General features: G+C 52.7%; 1 protein-coding gene across 1 annotated transcript in view; it reads left to right on the top strand.

Annotated features, from left to right (window-relative positions):
* MAEA (macrophage erythroblast attacher, E3 ubiquitin ligase) overlaps window positions 1-17,964 on the top strand; it is a 497,771-nt gene that overhangs the window by 440,231 nt on the left and 39,576 nt on the right. The window lies entirely within an intron of this gene.

Genomic DNA, 17,964 nt, shown 5'->3' with positions numbered 1-17,964 from the left:
AAATCCCTGGGCGCACAAGCATGAAGCAGCATTTACGCGACTTGCATTGGCTGCCTGTTGTCCACCGCATTCAGTTCAAGGCCCTTACGCTGGCTCATAGTGCCTTGCATGGTCTTGCCCCGGTCTATCTCCAGAGGCGCTTTTCCTTCTACACGCCTTCTAGAAACCTTCGCTCTACCACTCTGCGCCTGACCACTGTTCCCCGCTTCCGCAGGGTTCGGTTAGGGGTTAGCTCCCTCTCTGTTAAGGCTGCAGTGGCCTGGAATTCCCTTCCACTGGAGCTGCGCAATATCCAGGACTCTATGCTATTTAAGAAACAGCTGAAGACCTTCCTTTTTAATCAATCCATCTAAATATGCTGCTTGTTGTTATGGTTCACCTCCGCGCCGGCACACTCTTGAGTATCCGTGCGCGATATAAATGTTTAATAACATAACATAACATAACATCCAAGAGGCCAATGTGAACCAGGGTGATACCCGGTTTATGTAGTCACTGAAATGCCTGAGTGCAACTTTAGGTAAAATAGACCGTAGGATGTTTTGCGATGGAGGGCCTTCTGGAAACTTTGACTATAAGAGCCGCAGATTCAGAAACCTGGGTCACTGTACTTTAAAAGAAATTGGCTGAACTTAAAATATGGATCTAATATAAAAAATCAAGGCCTTCAAGGAGGTGGCGATGAAGGCCACATTAGGCATGGAAAAGAAAATTCAGATCGTGGAATACAAGATAAGGCTCTTGCCTCTCAAATTTGAGTGCTCAGATTCCCACCGCTCTTAGAGGATGACCATCCACAGGTTCTCATCCTTCACTTCCTGAAGGAAGTGCTCCTGCGTGACTCAGTAGTGCTGTTAAAGGTCTAGAAGTTACTGTGCATCCCCGTGTAGGGGGGAAACATCCTTTACAACGCAACTTTTACTCCACACTACCATTACGACGCAGCTATTACAACGCAAGTCGTTACGACTTGCGCTGGAGGGCGCTGTAGGATAGGGAATAGTTTAATTTTCTATCCAACACCTTCCCTACTATCCACGGGGACTGGAGTTGGAATAGAAAATTAAACTATTCCACTATCCAGCGCCCCCCAACGCAAGTCGTTGTAACGACTTGCGTTGTAAAAACTGCGTTGTAATGGCATGCGGAGTAAAAGCATGAGTTGTGATGACATACATCCATATAGGGGCTTGAGATGAGGGTCGAGGAGCAGGAGTTATCAGTGTCCTAGGCAGGGCTTGACAAGTGGAGTTGGTTGCTTTAGTTAATAATGGTGATTGTGCCCATAGGACATTGTCTGTGGGAGTATAAATGTGTCTTTTTGTTTATGATGATGTCTATGTGTAAGATTGTGGGGGGAGCATATAATCGGTGGTATCTGTTTTTTGCATATGACTGTAGCTGTGTTGGCATATGATGGCGGGTGAAGTAATAAATGTTAGTGGATGTGATCATATATTGTGATGGCTGGGTGGCCATAGGTTTGTGAGAGAGAGGCTGTACGATGATAGATGTGTGGGCATTTGATGGTGGGTGTTTGTAGGGGGGAGGGCATATGATGGGGACTGGCTGTAAGATGTAGGTATATGATGGTGGGTGTATAAGGAATCATGTTTGTTTAATGGTGTGAGAGTGTTTAATGGCTTTGTGATCGTTTAAAATCGGATTTAATTTGTGTGTTGATGTAGAATGGTGGATGTGTGGGTATCTGACGGTAGCAGTGGGTGTATTTGATGTTGTCAGTGTGCCTGTTTGACGATTATTCCATGGCTGTATTATAGAGGTTGTCTGGTAAGTGTATTGTTTTATGATGGTGAGTTTGGATGTATTGTCATCTACTGCTTGAGCGTATGGGCATTTAATGGTGTCTGTGTGGATATTTGTCGCTGGTTGCGTGATTATATATGAGGATGGGTGTGGTTGTGTCTCTTTCTCTATTTCCATGTTCCTCTGTGATTTGCCACAGTCAGTGCTCCTCCTTTTTTTTTTTTTCTTTTCAAGACTTTATTTATGTCTGCTCAATTTACACAGCATATGCCTACAACCCGGAGGCCGGCTGCCACTTATACATTACTTTCACAATTAATGTCCTTTGCTTTCCACTCATTTATATTCCGGCAGCAAGTAACCCATTTGGTAGCAGAAAGTACGACCTTATTAATTAAGAAAAACAGTGTTCGTCTTGCTTTTTTTTTTTTTTTATTGAACTAACGAAACTCAACTTGCGACTCAAATATCTTCCAATGTATCATAATATCTTAAGACATCACATTCCGGGCAACCCGCCAGCACAACATCCCTGGTTGAGCCTTTACGCCCCCTTCCCCCTCCCCCCCCCTCTCCAGAAATTCTCATGGTCGGCCTACCCCCTTACCACTCCCTAAGCTGGACCCATAATCCTATCTTTCAGCTAAGGCTGCTAGCCCACCTCTTCCTCATCCTCTGAGCTGTCTAAATCTTCTTCTGACAATGGCTCACATAGGTCCACTCGGTAGCTGTTCCACGGCAGTGACACCTTATTCCATTTCCAAGGGTTGGCCCTTTACTGATATACTGCGCGCTCAACCACTAGTAACATGTCCAAGTTCTTGCACCACTGCGCCAGGGTTGGTGCCTCGGCTGCCCCCCATTTTTGCGCTATATCACGCTTAGCTACCATAATGCCTATAATGGCCCAATACTGCCCCTGTCGTGTCAGGTCGTTTGGCCCCCAAATATAAAGTAAGCAGGTTCGTGGATTAGGTGTAATGGATACTTCCAAAGTCTGGGAAATGGTGTGCATTATCTGTGTCCAGTAATCTGCAATTATAGGGCACTCCCAATGTGTGTGCAGTAGTGTACCTTCTCTCCACAGCCTCTAAGGCAAAACGGATGTTCAGCCCTGTGGAATTTATGCAGCGCGGTTCTTGTGTAATAAACCTGATGCAATATCTTAAATTGCACCAGTCGAAACCGTGCTTAGATGCCTGCCTCCCGCGGTGACGCCTTCGCAGCGTTCCAATCTGTCTCGTCCATCTCCCCTATCTCACTCTCCCATTTTTCCTTTAGCTTCTGCAAAGGGTCTGGCACATTATTTAACAACTTCCTGTATGTGAGTGAAGTGGCTCTATTTTGCATGTAGTCCGTAAGTAGTCGGTCTTCTAACGGGGAGGATTCCGGGACCACCGCACCCACCTCAATCGCCGTCATCAGTGCATGTCTAATTTGTATATAGCGGTACATCTCGTTAATACCTAGGTTATATTGTTGCTGCAGCTGCTCAAAGGGGATCACTCCATCTTTGGTCCCCATGTCGCCCACCGTGGAGATACCAATATTATCCCACTGTGTGAACCCTTTACTGTGTCTCAACTGTCCCTATGCCTTGGTGTCCCACAGAGGCGTGAGTTTTGTAATGATACCCCCCCTACTTCAATCTCGTCTGAGCTTTATGCCAGAGTACTACCGTGTGTTTGGTTGGTCCTATGAGCTTCACTGCTAGGCTTTTGTTGTACAGTGGGGCCAGTAGACTGTGCGTGCCTAACTGAGCTCTGTCCACAAGAAAGGCCGGGTCATCCTTCGGCGTGTGCAGCCACTGGTTGACAACCTTGAGATGTGCCGCCCAGTAGTACAATTGCACATCCGGTAATGCTATCCCACCGTCGTACCAGTCCTTGACAAGTTTCACGTGCGCCACACGGGCCGGGCGGTCTCCCCACAGCAGTCCAGCCACCACCGATGTCACCCTGCGGAAATACGATGGTTGCACCAACACCGGTGAATTCTCTAACACATAGAGAAAGCGAGGCAGCGCCATCATTTTAAACATGGCCGCCCTCCCCAAAAGTGTCAGCGGAAGCGCCTTCCAGTGTTTCGCGTCAGCTTGCAGTCGGGCGAGAGGTATCAGCAAATTTAGTTCATAGAAAGCCTTAGCATCCTGAGTAATGTGGATCCCCAAGTATTTGAAGGAGGTGCTCACTATCGATAATGGGCAGTCATGAGGAAGATTCAGGGGTGGACCCCTAAGTACATAGATGACTGACTTAGCCCAGTTGATCTTATATCCCGAGGCATGCCCGTGTCGATCACACAGTGCCAGCAGCACCGGGATGCCCCTCTCAGGGTCTGAAAGATAGATGAGCATATCGTCTGCGTATAGGGAAACTCTATCTTCCCAGTTCTCCCCCCATTGTATCCCTTTCAACAGTTGTGATGTTCTGAGGACTGTGGCCAGTGGCTCTAGGACTAAGGCAAACAATAAAGGCGAGAGTAGGCAGCCCTGCCTCGTTCCTCTAGCTAACGTAATGTCACGGGAGATATGGCCATTTGCCGCCACATGTGCCACTGGATCCGCGTACAGGAGCCAAATCCAGGAGATGAATTTAGAGCCACAGCCCTTGTGTTCCAGCACTGCAAACAAATATTGCCATTCCACCATGTCAAACGCCATCCTGGCGTCTAGCGACAGAATAGCCACTGGTTCCGTCAGTGACTGGGCCCTTGCTAACGCCCCATGCAGCCTGCGTATATTGAGTGCCGTGCATCTATGCGGCATAAAGCCCGACTGATCCGGGTGGATCAGCCCCGCCAGGTGGGGCGTTCGCCTAGTGGCCAATAGCTTCGCTAAAATCTTGGCTTCCGCATTGATGAGGGAGATCGGGCGGTATGACGTGCATTCGGCCGGTGGTTTACCTGGTTTCGGGATTGCCACAATGGTTGCCACGCGCTGGTCCAGGGGCAGAATCCCCCACTCCACGCTCTCTGTATACATTTTCAGCAGGGGTGTATTGAGTTCTTCCGACACTACCTTATACCACTCTACAGGGATCCCGTTGGGGCCCATTGCTTTACCCGAGTGCAGTGCATTAATGGCCAGCTGAATCTCATCCGGAGACAGATCAGCGTCTAGCTCCTCCCTTGCTTCCTGCGTTAAAGTCTGCGTTTGCACTCCATCGAGAGCCATTACCGCCATTACAAGCACCTCAGGTGTATATACGTTATGGAAGTGATCAGCCAAAGTTTCTACTATCACGGACGGGTTCGCATCTACATCTCCGTCGGAGCCCCTCAATTGCAATATGTGTTTGTTACCTCCCATTGCTTTATCCAACCAGGCCAGAAGTTTACTGGCCTTATCACCAATATCATAGTCTCGGTGTGTTGTCGTATTAATTCCCTCAACCGTCTTCCGGCGTAGATGATCGTCATGAAGTCGCTGACTGAGTTGCAGTGCATGCAGTGTATGTTCAGTTGGGGCCGCCATGTGCGCTAAGTTTGTTTTGTTAAGTTCTAATTCCAACTCTAGCAATTCCTTTCTTTGAGCGCGTTTATGGCCCGCTATGGCAGTTATTGCTCGCCCTCTCTAAACCGTTTTTTAGGCTTCCCACAAGACCGACGGCGACGTGACTGAGGCCGTATTTTCCGTGAAATAGTATCGGGTAGCCTGTTTCAGCTTCTTACGTTTACTCGGAATCTTAAGATAACCAGGGAAGATTAGGAAAATTCGTTTGCGAGCCACTTCTGGGCACGACACCGTCAATGTTAGTGGGGAGTGGTCCGATATGCCCCTAGGCCTAATTTGTACGTCACTTACTGTAAGGACACAGCCCCCTAATGCTAGAAAGTAATCGAGACGGGACAGGCTGTCATGGACAGCGGAGTAATATGTGTACTGCTGCTCCCCTGGGTGGAACTGCCTCCATAGGTCTACCAGACCCTGTGCTGTCAGGAAATTGCCAAATCGTGTGGGGTCATTATGTGGTGTACGGACCGGGAACCTATCCTGCGCGCTGTGTGCCACTGCATTAAAATCTCCTCCTATTATAAGGTCCCCCTCCGGAAGTTCTAGTAGGAATTTTCCCAGCTCGGGGAAAGCGATCACATGAAGCGCTGGAGGGATGTACACCGATACTATTGTCAATGGTTTCCCCTCCCACTGTCCATGTACCGCAGCGAAGCGGCCCTGGTCATCCGTTTTCGCGGACTGCAGTTTGAATCGTGACGATTTTTTAAGCAGTATACCCGTCCCCCGTGAGCCAGAGGTCAAATCTGAGTGTGCTACCATGCGGTATCCTCGCCTATCCCGCGCTTGACTAGCTGTACCCATCAAATGTGTCTCAATGCTGGACCCACCCGCCTGATACCCTGCAAGACCAACCCCCCGCTTAATCTTGTCCCCTAAGCCCCGCACATTCCATGACATTAAAAGTAGAGGCGCTACCTGCCCTACGCTAGAGCCCCTATCTACGGGTCCTGTCTGAGTGTTGTTTGTCATTACCTCCTTTGGGTGAGAAATGTGTGGGCGCCATGAGCTTATACAATGTCGTCATGTGTTGAGCTGTGCAGATGCTGCTGCCTGCGTGCTTCACCCAGGCTGTACATGTCAGATAATAGTTACATCGCGCCTTCCCTACATGAGTCAAACAGTTAAAGAACATCAAAAACAACCCCTCCCCCCACCTTCCCCCACCCTGCCCTCCTGCTACACGGACTTGAAACCGCCCACCCCCCCAACTTAGCGGAGTGCTCAACCCATTCCCCACACCAATTGTACTTGCTCGCTGAGGTGAAGGACTCTCCGGAGACGGCGGCCCCTCTTACTCTCCACGGACGCCCTTAGCCCAGTGTCCAGTGGCAGGTCAGTCGGCAGTCTGTTGCCTCAATGTTACATTCCATATGCTCCGGGCAATCATTATTCCTCGATATCTTCTTCTTCTACCTCTTCTCTGACTGGGGACCGCTCCTCCCTTCCACGCCCTGAGGCTTGCGAGTTTGGGGAGTCATGTGCCCCCTGATTTCGGTTGGTCCTATTTGAGCGACGTGGTTGAGTGGCCGGCCTCCATCCGTCCAGCCAGTCGCGGGCTATCTCCGGATTATCAAAAAAACAAGTCTTTTTGTCTGCCACAATGCGTAGCCTGGCTGGAAACAGCATCGAGTATGGTATCTCTCGCGACCTGAGTTCCCTCTTTATGTCCAAGAACGTCCTCCTGCGGCGTGCGACCTCTGCCGTATAGTCCGGAAAGAAGGCCAGTGTTGAGTTCTGGATTTTGACTGGTGGAGACACTCGCGCCGCCTGTAAGATGGCATATCTGTCCCGAAAATTGAACAGTCTGGCTAAAATTGGTCGCGGGGCTGCACCCGGTTTCGGCCTTCCCCCCGGGACCCGATGAGCTCTTTCAACAGAGAAGAAAGTCGACAAGCCCTTGGGTTGGAGTTTCTGCGTTATTAACTCTTCTACGTAGAGGTCCATTGCTCTAGTACCCTCAGACTCCGGAACCCCTAGAATACGTACATTGTTCCTTCTATAGCGCCCTTCCTGATCTTCCAGCCTCTCTCGCAATATCTTATTCTCCGTCGACATCCTCTCCATCGCCGTCTGAAGCTCTGCGACATCCTCCACCAGCGATTTCGTCACGACCTCCATGGAGCTCAACTTCTCCGCCATTTTGTGGAAGTCCGCCCTGATGAGAGTTATCTCGGTGGAGATCGTGCCAACCGTCGCCTGTACTTGTGTTAGGGCCTTCATGACATCGTCCAATGTTGCTTTCTTCCCACTGGCACCGTCTGCCGATTTACCAGCTTGGATCCTTCCTTCCGTCGGGGAAGAGACACCTTTATCATAGGCAAATGTATCCAGTCGGGTCTGCGTGGTGCCTCCTCCCCCTCCCCCCCCTTATTCGCCATGGTGAGCACTATTGCGACGGATTCCACGTGTTCCTGTGCACGGTTCTGTATTCTGGCCCGCCTCTTCAATGACCCAGGGTGCAGCCCAGGATGTCTTTCCACTACTCGCGGTCGAGTGGTCCAGTTTTGTTCACCTGGGCATCCCCAGGCACTGAGTACTTCGTGATTGCACAGTTCCGACAGCAATGTTACGCCCTGTGGCTAAATCCACTGGGGTCCTTACTCCACAGCTCTTGCGGGGAATTTATATTTTCGCACCCTTGACACCTTTGTCCGGTTCTTCGTCCCTTCGTGCTCGACTGCACCTCCTGCACCACCCCTGATGAGGAGCTCCTCGTGTGCCTCCCAGCGCTGTTGGTCTCAGATTTGAAGGGGGGGGTCAAGGGGAAACTCGGGGTGCTGCCGCCAATGAGAGCTGTCACTGTTTATATATCACTCCCCACCTGGAGCATGCGCTGTATGTGGTAGTCAGCTAGGCCCTCGGCTGCATACGTTCATTCGCCAGTGTGTTCACTCGCCAGTGTATACATTTGTCCAAATATGCCCCTTAAGGCCAAGTACAGCCTCCGTATATGCCTGCGAGTCAGCCTTATTGCCTGCGTCACTCACCGCCCTTCACTGGTACATCCGTGCCTGTCGCGGTTATTTCTTCTCCACACAGCACCTCCCGGGGTGATCCGCCGAAGCGCTCAACCACCCAGAATAGTGCCCAGTCCCTTCTCGGTGCTCATTACAATTTTAAATGTGCTCAGTGCCGTTCCGGGCAGCTAGGTACAGATTGTTCTCCTCCCTTTGGCTCCCGGTATTTCGCTGTCCCTCAGTGCTGACTTGCGGCCCTATTTATGCTGTGTTTGCGAGGCCTGGCCGTCTCCCACCTGCCTCCTCAGGGATCCGGTGTGCAGTCCTTGCCTGGATATCTCCCCCAGTCGCCGATGACGCCTAGCGCTTCCCGGTCCCGGGGCTGCTCGCGCTATCTCAAGATGGTGGTGGTCTCCCCTCCTCCGACGTTATTTTCAAACGCAGCAGCCCGCAATCCGGCTCTTTGCCTATGTATCTGCCTCACCGCCTCTTCACCGATATCGCCTCCGGTGCCCCCAGTTTTCCCAGACACCGCTTCAATAGTGTCTTTTTGGGCCGCCGGCGTTGTGTACTTAGTCTGCCAGGCGCTTCCGGTCCACCTCGCCCAGGTCCGCTCCGCTTCCGGCCGGGTCCACCCGCAGGACAGCTCCCGGTCTCAAGCCACTCTCTAGGCCAGAATTGCCACCGCTCGTAACTTCTGCCCCTGGTGTCTGAGCGAGTCCGGAGTTGCTGTCGATGACACCGCCCGGTCCCACGCGTCGGGTCCCTCCAATGGAGATGATTTGGTGAATCGGATTTGTGTTCGGATCTATGTGGGGCCGCTCTATCTACGGATCTCGCCTTCTAGGCTGCCGCCATGCTCGGCTGCTAGCCACGCCCCCGTCAGTCCTCCTTTTCATCTCACTCTGTTCTTATTCTGTTTGTCCCTGTGTCCATCTCCCTTTGTCTTGCCAATATCCCTCTGTTCCTCTTTCTGTTTCCCTGCCCTCTTTGTCTCTGTGTCCTTGTCATCTCTGTCCCTCTGTGTGTGTCCTTCTGGCTCTGTTCCTCTGTCCACTCTCCCTCTGTCTAGCGTCCTCTCTGTGTCCTTTCCTTTTGTGTCCTCCACCTATGCCTCAATTTTTATGTCCTTCTGTCCATATTTCTCTGACTCTGCCTTTCTATAGCATAGTGGGTGCCCCCTTTATCCATATCTTGCTCAATAGTTTGGGGGTATATTAATTCCCCTCTGCGTCATGCCAAAGGATGTGGTGGATTTTTATTTTATCCCTCAGTAGAGACTAAAAAACATTGAAAGGTGTATTTATACTGACCCCATCTTTCCTTCCTTCTATAGTGGAGGTGTATTATCTAAGTTCCTTCACCATAACCGAGGGCAGGGGGTTACTTAGGGAACTAATTCTTGCTTGTACAAGGGCGAAAGTAATGTGCCCCCTACTCCTTGCATTGCCCAAGGGTGGGTATTTCTTTCTAAGTGCCTGAGGGATCTACTTCAGCTACACTGCCTTCCTAAGAGTGAGGGTGGTGTCCCACTCTCTTCTTACCCAGGGGTATGTGGACGAGAGTTATAACAATGTCTTGTACAAAAATGTGGGTGGAGAGCAAGGATTGTGTCTTAGTCTTTGAGGATGGGGCTTGGGGTCACTTGGACCAAAATATGATTTCTGGCTGTTTCACTGCTTTCAGGGCTGTATTGCCCTGAAGTGCAGATTGTAAGTTCATACATGAAAGGTTTTAATTTGGATATTGAATAGAGGTTGGGATAAAGGAAGCCCCTTACACCTCTGCAAGGCACTCATTTGTAAGGTGAGGTGAGATATCTGGATTAGATGTTCTGTTTGCGATTGGGTAGATGTGACTTGAACTACTTATCAGAGCGGTGGTTGAGGCCTTGGCTCTTATCTGATTATAGTGTAAGATGCGGTGGTGGTCAGCTGCGCTAAGTGCTACCTAGGTCTAGTAGTGTGATGATGCTGTGGGACTCGATGCATGTAGTGTTGTTGAGTGTGCCTAACCATGTTGTTAAGAGTGCTGTTTCAGAGCCTTGTAGTAGATGTTGTTCAGGTTTACATTTGGCCTATTGTCCTTGAGAAGAGATTACATCACTAATGCTTTGACAGCAGAGAAAATGGGACGGCCAGCTTGTAGGATGCGAGGCCTGCTGATTTGTGTACATTGGAAAGGGCTGTGAGGTTCACGGCTCTGTGGAAGCTGTTGGCGGGTTGTGATGTTTCAGAGTCTGCAGAATGTTTCAGGTTGGGTTAACGTAAAGGTGGTCGTTGGTTCGGAAACCTTGTATCCAAACGCATTTGAAATGTTATCGCTAAACCTTTGAAGATGTTTATTGAATAACCAGAATCTGGTGCGAGGAGGGCTTGTAGCGAGGTCATGCACCAGAAGATGCTCCATTAATAATTTGTTTAGCTTGTTTTTTACAAAACTAACTCCTATTTCAGCAAATTACGTGGGAATATGTCGTTTTTTATGAATTTTGTTAAACCGCATACCTACAATAAAAAGTTTAGATGTTGGAATGAGTGCGTTGTGTGGTGCTAAAACTCTGCCCATCTTTTCATAATTACATGTTTTGGTTATGTGAAAAATCTGCAGGTATTGAGAAGAAGAAACATGTATGTGAGCATCATCAAATGGATAGGTCCATTACATGCAGCGGCCCCTCCCCCCTGCTCTGCCTGGGGCCACTGGGAGACGAGGATGGGCTAGGGATCTAGCCTCTGATTCGAGCAGACTTGCCGGTGGGCGAGAAGGGACCTGGACCAGGGCAGGGTCCTGTATACCAGCCTCTGCGGCTGCTGTAGTAGGGTTTAATGATTGCCCTTTGTTGAATGCTGCAGGCTGATCTATCCCCACAGGGGCTACTGCACCGTTGTCGCCAGCTCCGCCCTGAGGTGGTCGGTGGTGTCTACTGCTGCCACTAATTCTTCACTGTGTCCAGAGCATGGACCAGCTTGCATCCCTTGACTAGGCCAAAGCTGGAAGTCTGCTTGTTTTTCAGACATGTTGGCAGTAATAGAAATTACGAAAACAGCCAGAAGTTACCTTGATCATTGGGCTCATGAGAGGACTATGAGTCACTTGCCAGGGTTTGCCACATAATGTGCAAGGGACTGACCTCCTATGACGGGGATCAGCATTATAAAACATCAGCTGCGAGACGACACAAGAAGTGTCCCCGAGCATGCCCTGCCCCTGAGGCTGAGGTGCGAACTAAGAATAGGCTTGGAGGGACTCATTAGAGCTTTCAGACGAAATCTCATGTGATTCACACCAACCCCAAGACCACCCTTAGAGGAACACTTTTCTACAGACCCCCGGGCCCGCGCACACAATTCAGCGAAACCATCGCCAACTTCGTCAGCCCGCACGCCCTAGCCTCACCAGAGTACATCCTCCATGGGGACCTGAACTTCCACCTGGAGAAAAACAAAAACAAAAAAAACGACAACACCACCACCCTGCTCGACAACCTCGCCAACCTCGGACTCTTGCAACTGGTGAACACACCCACCCACCTAGCTGGCCACACGCTCGACCCCATCTTCTCCGCCAGCAACCACTTCTCCTTCAGCCACTCCACCGGGCTACACTGGACCGACCACAGATGCATCCACTTGACCTTCAATAAAACTACATCCCACCTCCGCACACAACAAATCCCCCGCAGATGCTGGAGCAAAATCACCACAGACCAGATGCTCCCTTCACTGAGCCAGAACCCGCCAGCCGACACTGCGGACACCAATAACGCAGCCCACAGCCTCGCGCAGTGGATCACCAATTGTGTCAACGACCTCGCTCCACTGAAGAACCCCCCTAGGCGAGCCATGCAACAGGAAATCCTCTTGGTTCACCGACGCCCTCAAAAACTCAAAGAAAACCCGCCGAACCCTCGAAAAAACCTGGTGCCGCGATCAGACTACCGAAAACATGACTGCCCTCAAGAACGCCACCCGCGAACACCCCCAGCTGATCCGCACCACCAAAAGGGCATCGTTCAAAGAGCGGCTAGACCGCAACACCCACAACAGAAAGGAACTCTTCAGCATCCTCAAAGAGCTCTCCAACCCCAGCGCCAGCAACAACGACATCACACCATCACAAGACCTCTGCAACTCCCTCGCCACGTTCTTCTACCGCAAAATTGCAGACATACACAACGGCTTCGGCCCCAGACACCGCCTCCGACCACCGAACCACCGACCCCCACCACCATCCTCAGCACCTGGACCCCCATCAGCACTGAAAACACCAACCACATCATGAACACCATCCACGCTGGCTCCCCCTCTGATCCTTGCCCCCACCACATCTTCTACAAAGCAGACCTCATCATCGCACCCCACCTCCGGAACATCATAAACAACTCCTTCACGTCAGCCACCTTCCCTGAGACCTGGAAGCACGCAGAAATCAACGCCCTTCTGAAGAAACCCACAGCGGACCCCAAAGACCTCAAGAACTTCCCCCACATCTCTTTTCTTCCCTTCCCAGCTAAAGTCATCGAGAAGACCGTCAATAAACAGCTGACCGCTTTCCTCGAGGCAAACAACTCGCTCGACCCGTCCCAGTCCGGATTTCAAGCCAACCACAGCACCGAGACCGCCCTCCTCGCAGCCACCGACGACATCAGTACACTGATGGACATCGGAGAAACAACCGCCCTCATCCTCCTAGACCTCTCGGCTGCCTTCGACACCGCCTGCCACAGCACCATGATAAACCGCCTCTACAACACAGGGATCCAAGGAAAGGGCCTGGAATGGATCACCTCAATCAATCAATCAAAGCATTTGTATAGCGCGCTACTCACCCGGAGGGTCTCAAGGCGCTTGTGGAGGGGGGCCTGCTACTGCTCGAACAGCCAGGTCTTGAGTTGCTTCCTGAAGGCGAGGTGGTCTTGGGTCAGGCGGAGGTGGGTGGGGAGGGAGTTCCACGTCTTGGCGGCCAGGTAGGAGAAGGGTCTTCCTCCAGTTGTGGCTCTTCGGATGCAGGGGGCGGCGGCGAGGGCGCGGCTGGTCGATCGAAGCTCGCGGGTGGGAGTGTAGAAGTTGAGGCGGTCATTGAGGTATCTTGGTCCTTGGTTGTGGAGAGCTTTGTGTGCGTGGGTGAGGAGCCGGAACGTGACTCTTTTGTTGACGGGGAGCCTGTGCAGGTTTCTTAGGTGTGCGGAGATGTGGCTGCGTCGGGGGATGTCCAGGATGAGTCGTGCTGAGGCGTTCCGAATCCGCTGAAGTCTTTTCTGGAGTTTGGCAGTGGTTCCGGCGTAAAGGGAGTTGCCGTAGTCCAGTCGGCCGGTGACGAGGGCCTGGGTGACCGTCTTACTGGTTTCGGTGGGGATCCACCGGAAGATCTTCCGTAGCTTGCGTAAGATGGTGAAGCATGACGAGGAGACCGCGTTGACTTGTCTGGTCATGGAGAGGGAGGAGTCGTTCCTCTCTGACAGAACACAGAGAGTACGCCTACCTCCTTTCCGCTCAGCAGCCACCAAGATAATCTGCGGCATACCCCAAGGATCCTCGCTCAGCCCAACCCTCTTCAACATCTACATGAGCCCCCTCGCCGCCATCGCACGCAAACACAACATCAACATCATCTCCTACGCCGACGACACCCAACTGATAATCTCCCTCACCAAAGACCCAGCCACTGCCAAAACCAACCTCCAAGAAGGAATGAAAGACGTCGCAGAATGGATGAAACTCAGTCGCCTGAATTTGAACTCAGACAAGACGGAGGTTCTCATCCTCGGACATTCCCCGTCCGCCTGGGACGACTCCTGGTGGCCCACAGCGCTGGGCGCCGCACCAAAACCCACGGACCACGCACGCACGGACCACGCACGCTACCTGGGATTCATCCTGGACTCCTCCCTCACAATGGCCAAGCAAGTCAACGCCATCTCGTCATCTTGCTTCAACACTCTGCGCATGCTCTGTAAGATCTTTCGGTGGATCCCCACCGAAACCAGAAAAACCGTCACCCAGGCCCTCGTCACCAGCCGACTGTACTACGGAAATTCCCTATACGCAGGAACCACAGCCAAACTTAAGAACCGACTCCAGCGCATACAGAACGCCTCCGCACGACACATCCTCAACATCCCCCGCCACAACCACATAACCGCCCACCTGAGAAACCTGCACTGGCTCCCCGTCAGCAAGAGGATCACGTTCAGGCTCCTCACCCACGCACACAAAGCACTCCACGACAATGGCCCCGAATACCTCAACAACCGCCTCTTGTTCTACACCCCCACCCACCAGCTACGTTCTGCCACCCTCGCCCTCGCCACCGTCTCACGGATCCGGAGAACCACCACCGGAAGAAGATCGTTCTACCTGGCAGCCAAAACATGGAACTCCCTCCCCACACACCTACGACTGACCGAGGACCATCTCACTTTCAGGAAACACCTCAAGACCTGGCTTTTCGAACAGTAGCAACACCCTCCCCCTCTTCCTCCAGGGCCTTGAGATCCTCACGGGTAAGTAGCGCGCTCTATAAATTTTACTGATTGATTGATTGATCGATGCGCGCATTGCTGACATAGAGGGCAGGATTAAAGGGTTGCAGTCTGCAAAGAACAAAACGGAGGCCTCGAGGCCACCATGGTGCGTTTAAACTGAGTAAAATATAGCGAGGCGCCTGTCAGCACCGCAGTGTAAGTGGAAACAGGAGCCCTGTTTATCAGGATCACACAGTCTGACAGCACATCATCTTGGAAACAGAATCAAGAACAGGACCCCGCCAGGGGATGACCAGTTTGTGCCTTCTGTCATCAGCAGCTGCCATAGAGTGCATTTCCCTCTTGGAATATGGCCAGGACGGTCTACCTGTCCACTCATTTGCGAGCTATAATTGTCCTGAGAAGCCTCCAGGCTCCTTAACAAAAACGCCAAAAGCAGGTTATCACTGCAAAGTTTGAGGGGGGCAGAAAGAATTTGTTGGAAATGCATCTTCTGTAGTAGGGGATCTCTGTGTATAGTCATAATCAAGTGAATAGTCCCGCCCATGTGCGTGGACCCCGGCAATCAAAAATAATCTCTTAAGTTGTCAAAATCATGCAGAAACTGCAAAGACACTTAAGAGAGAATTTAAAGACAAATAATGCAGCCTATATCCACAGACTACACTGTCCAGTACTTCAACTAGAAATTCCACCAAAAATCACCACACACAGCCCAGCCTGCCAGTTTCTACCATAGAGAAACCTGCCTCCCCCAGTCCAAGACTCAGGAATGATAGAGAGGAAGGTAGGGACAGACAAGCCCCATAGGCTGCCATTATGTGGCTTAAATAGGATACTGAGCCTTTAAGAGAACTTTCCAGACTTCTCCCAGTATCCCAGAATGCATAGCAGGTCCAACTTACTTTCAGTTCTTTTTTCCGGCTCCTGCTTACAGGACCCTGGCATTGAGCTCTCCCTTTTTCAAGGGTTTATTGAATTCGTTTTTGCACTTTTTGACTTTTAAAAGTGCTGTAATTACTGCTTGGTGTTCTCTTCTCACTTTTGTGCTGTTTTTAGGCGTTTTGGGGCTCCGAAATGCCTGGCCTTTTTGTTAAGTGCCCAGCATGTGAGAGGAAGAAGGCCAAAAGCGACCCCCATGATGTCTGCATCGTGTGCCTTCCAGAAGATCATGGCCCTGAGGAGTGTGTGATCTGCCAGCAACTTTCTGCTAGGACACTCAGGGACAGATTGAAGATCAGGCTGGCTGGCCTGGAGGATAGGCGCCAACGTGCTGCAGGTGGGTCTGGGCAGCCTGGGAGGGATCCCTCTGCCTCTGCTGAGGCCCCTGGGGGGCTCCCCGGGGGCAGGAAGTCCAGCCAACGATCCCATTCTCCGTCGACGTCGAAGGCTTCGACGGCGGCGTCGAGAGGGATGACGACGGCGTGCTCCCCGTCTCCCCGGGGCTCCGGGTCGAGACGGCGTGACGGCTCGACGGCGAAGGAGAAGCCGACGTCGAAGCCGCCGTCGACGTCATCGTCTTCGTCGACGTCGAGGTCTTCATACCGACGCCGAAGGCGCAGGGACGTACATCGGCGCTCGCCGTCGAAGCGGCACCGACGCTCGCCGTCGAGGCGACACCGTCGGTCGTCGTCGAGGCGACACCGCCGATCGTCGTCGAGGCGACACCGCCGATCGACGTCGAGGGGCTCCTCGACGTCGGGGACATCAAGACGACGACGATCGACGCCGAGGGCGGACCGCCCGACGTCGAGAGGGCGACGTGAGAGGTCGCGCAAGAGGGGATCGACGTCGAGGAGTCGACGTTCGACGCCGAGGATGAGAGGGTCGACGTCGAGGGGACGACGTTTGACGCCGGAGTCCAGGAAGCGCCGTTCGACGCCGGAAAAGCGTCGTTCTGCGTCCAGCAGACAGCGGTCAGCGTCGAGGAGTAGGTCTCCCTCTCCCAAACGACGCAGAGGGGGCTCTAGCCCCAGGAGTCACGCCACTTCCAGTGGACGCAAGAGGAAGAGGTCGCCTGCGGATGGGGATGGATCTCCGCACCCGTCCCCTAAAGGGTCACCGGGCTCGGTGTACTCGGAAGTGTACACTCCATCTCGACCAGGGACTCCTGCTCCTCCACCCGTACCGAAGGAGGACCCTCCGCCCGTGCCACCGCTTCCTACGGGGGATCCTGCTCCACCTCCGGTCCCACCGCATGGGCCCACCCCGCAGCCGGTGGTTCCTCCGCCGAGGTCCACCTCACTGCCGTCACTGCCTGTTCCTCCCAAGGGGACCCCGAAACCGAAGCCCCGGGAGGATCCAAAGAGTCCCCGTGAGAAGCCACGGAAGACCCCTCCTCGCAAACCGAAGGAGCGCCCTAGAGCTGGCAGGTCTCGTTCTCGCTCTAGGCGCAGATCTTCCACGAGGTCGAGACACCGCCATAGGAGGCGCGAATCTCGCTCCCGCACGAGATCGTCTGGGACCAGGGACTATTCACCTACGCTGTCGGGGTCACCGGACACCAGAGTGTCCCCGATAGATGACCTGGTTGCCTTTCAAGACGTCCTGTTTAGGGGCGCGGCGAAGCTAGGCATTACACTGACAGTGCCTACTCCGAAGACGTCCGTCATTTTCGAGACTCTACATCAGAGGCACATGTCTCGTCCCCTCCTGCCCTTGGTGCCGGGCTTGGAAGAACCGGCTATGGCGCTGTTTCTCACCCCGGCTGTGACGAGAGCGGCCCCGTCCAGACTACTAAAGAAATACCGGGCTCCCGACTCGGATCCGGCCTTCTTGAGAGCGGAGCCTCCGCCTGACTCCGTCATCGTCACGGCGGCCCGCAAGCAGCACTCCACCACCCCGACCTCCACGGTTCCCCCGGACAAGGAGTCTAGGTGGATGGACTCGGCGGGGCGAAAAATCTGTGGGACTTCCGCGACATCCATGAAAGCGGCAAGTGCCACGGCTCTGTTGGGGCGTTACGACCGCGCCCCCTGGGACTCCCTCGAGCGCTTTGCGGAGCATCTGCCTCGGGAGCAGCGTGAAGACTTCATGGAGGTCCTGAGTGAGGGGATGCTGGTGGCCAACCAGATAATCAGCGCGGCTGCGGACTCTTCCCTGTTGGCTGCTCACGGGTTCTGCCACGGGATCAACCAACGGCGCCACGCCTGGCTCCGACTGACGTCCCTGAAACCGGACGCGCAGCAGAGGGTGGCCAATCTGCCGTTTTCCGGGGAGACCCTCTTCGGGAAGCA

The sequence above is a fragment of the Lissotriton vulgaris genome, chromosome 3_2, assembly GCF_964263255.1.
Source record: "Lissotriton vulgaris chromosome 3_2, aLisVul1.2, whole genome shotgun sequence".
Taxonomy (NCBI): domain Eukaryota; kingdom Metazoa; phylum Chordata; class Amphibia; order Caudata; family Salamandridae; genus Lissotriton; species Lissotriton vulgaris.
Note: the sequence above shows the minus strand (reverse complement) of the source record. Positions and strands in the feature narration are given on the sequence as shown.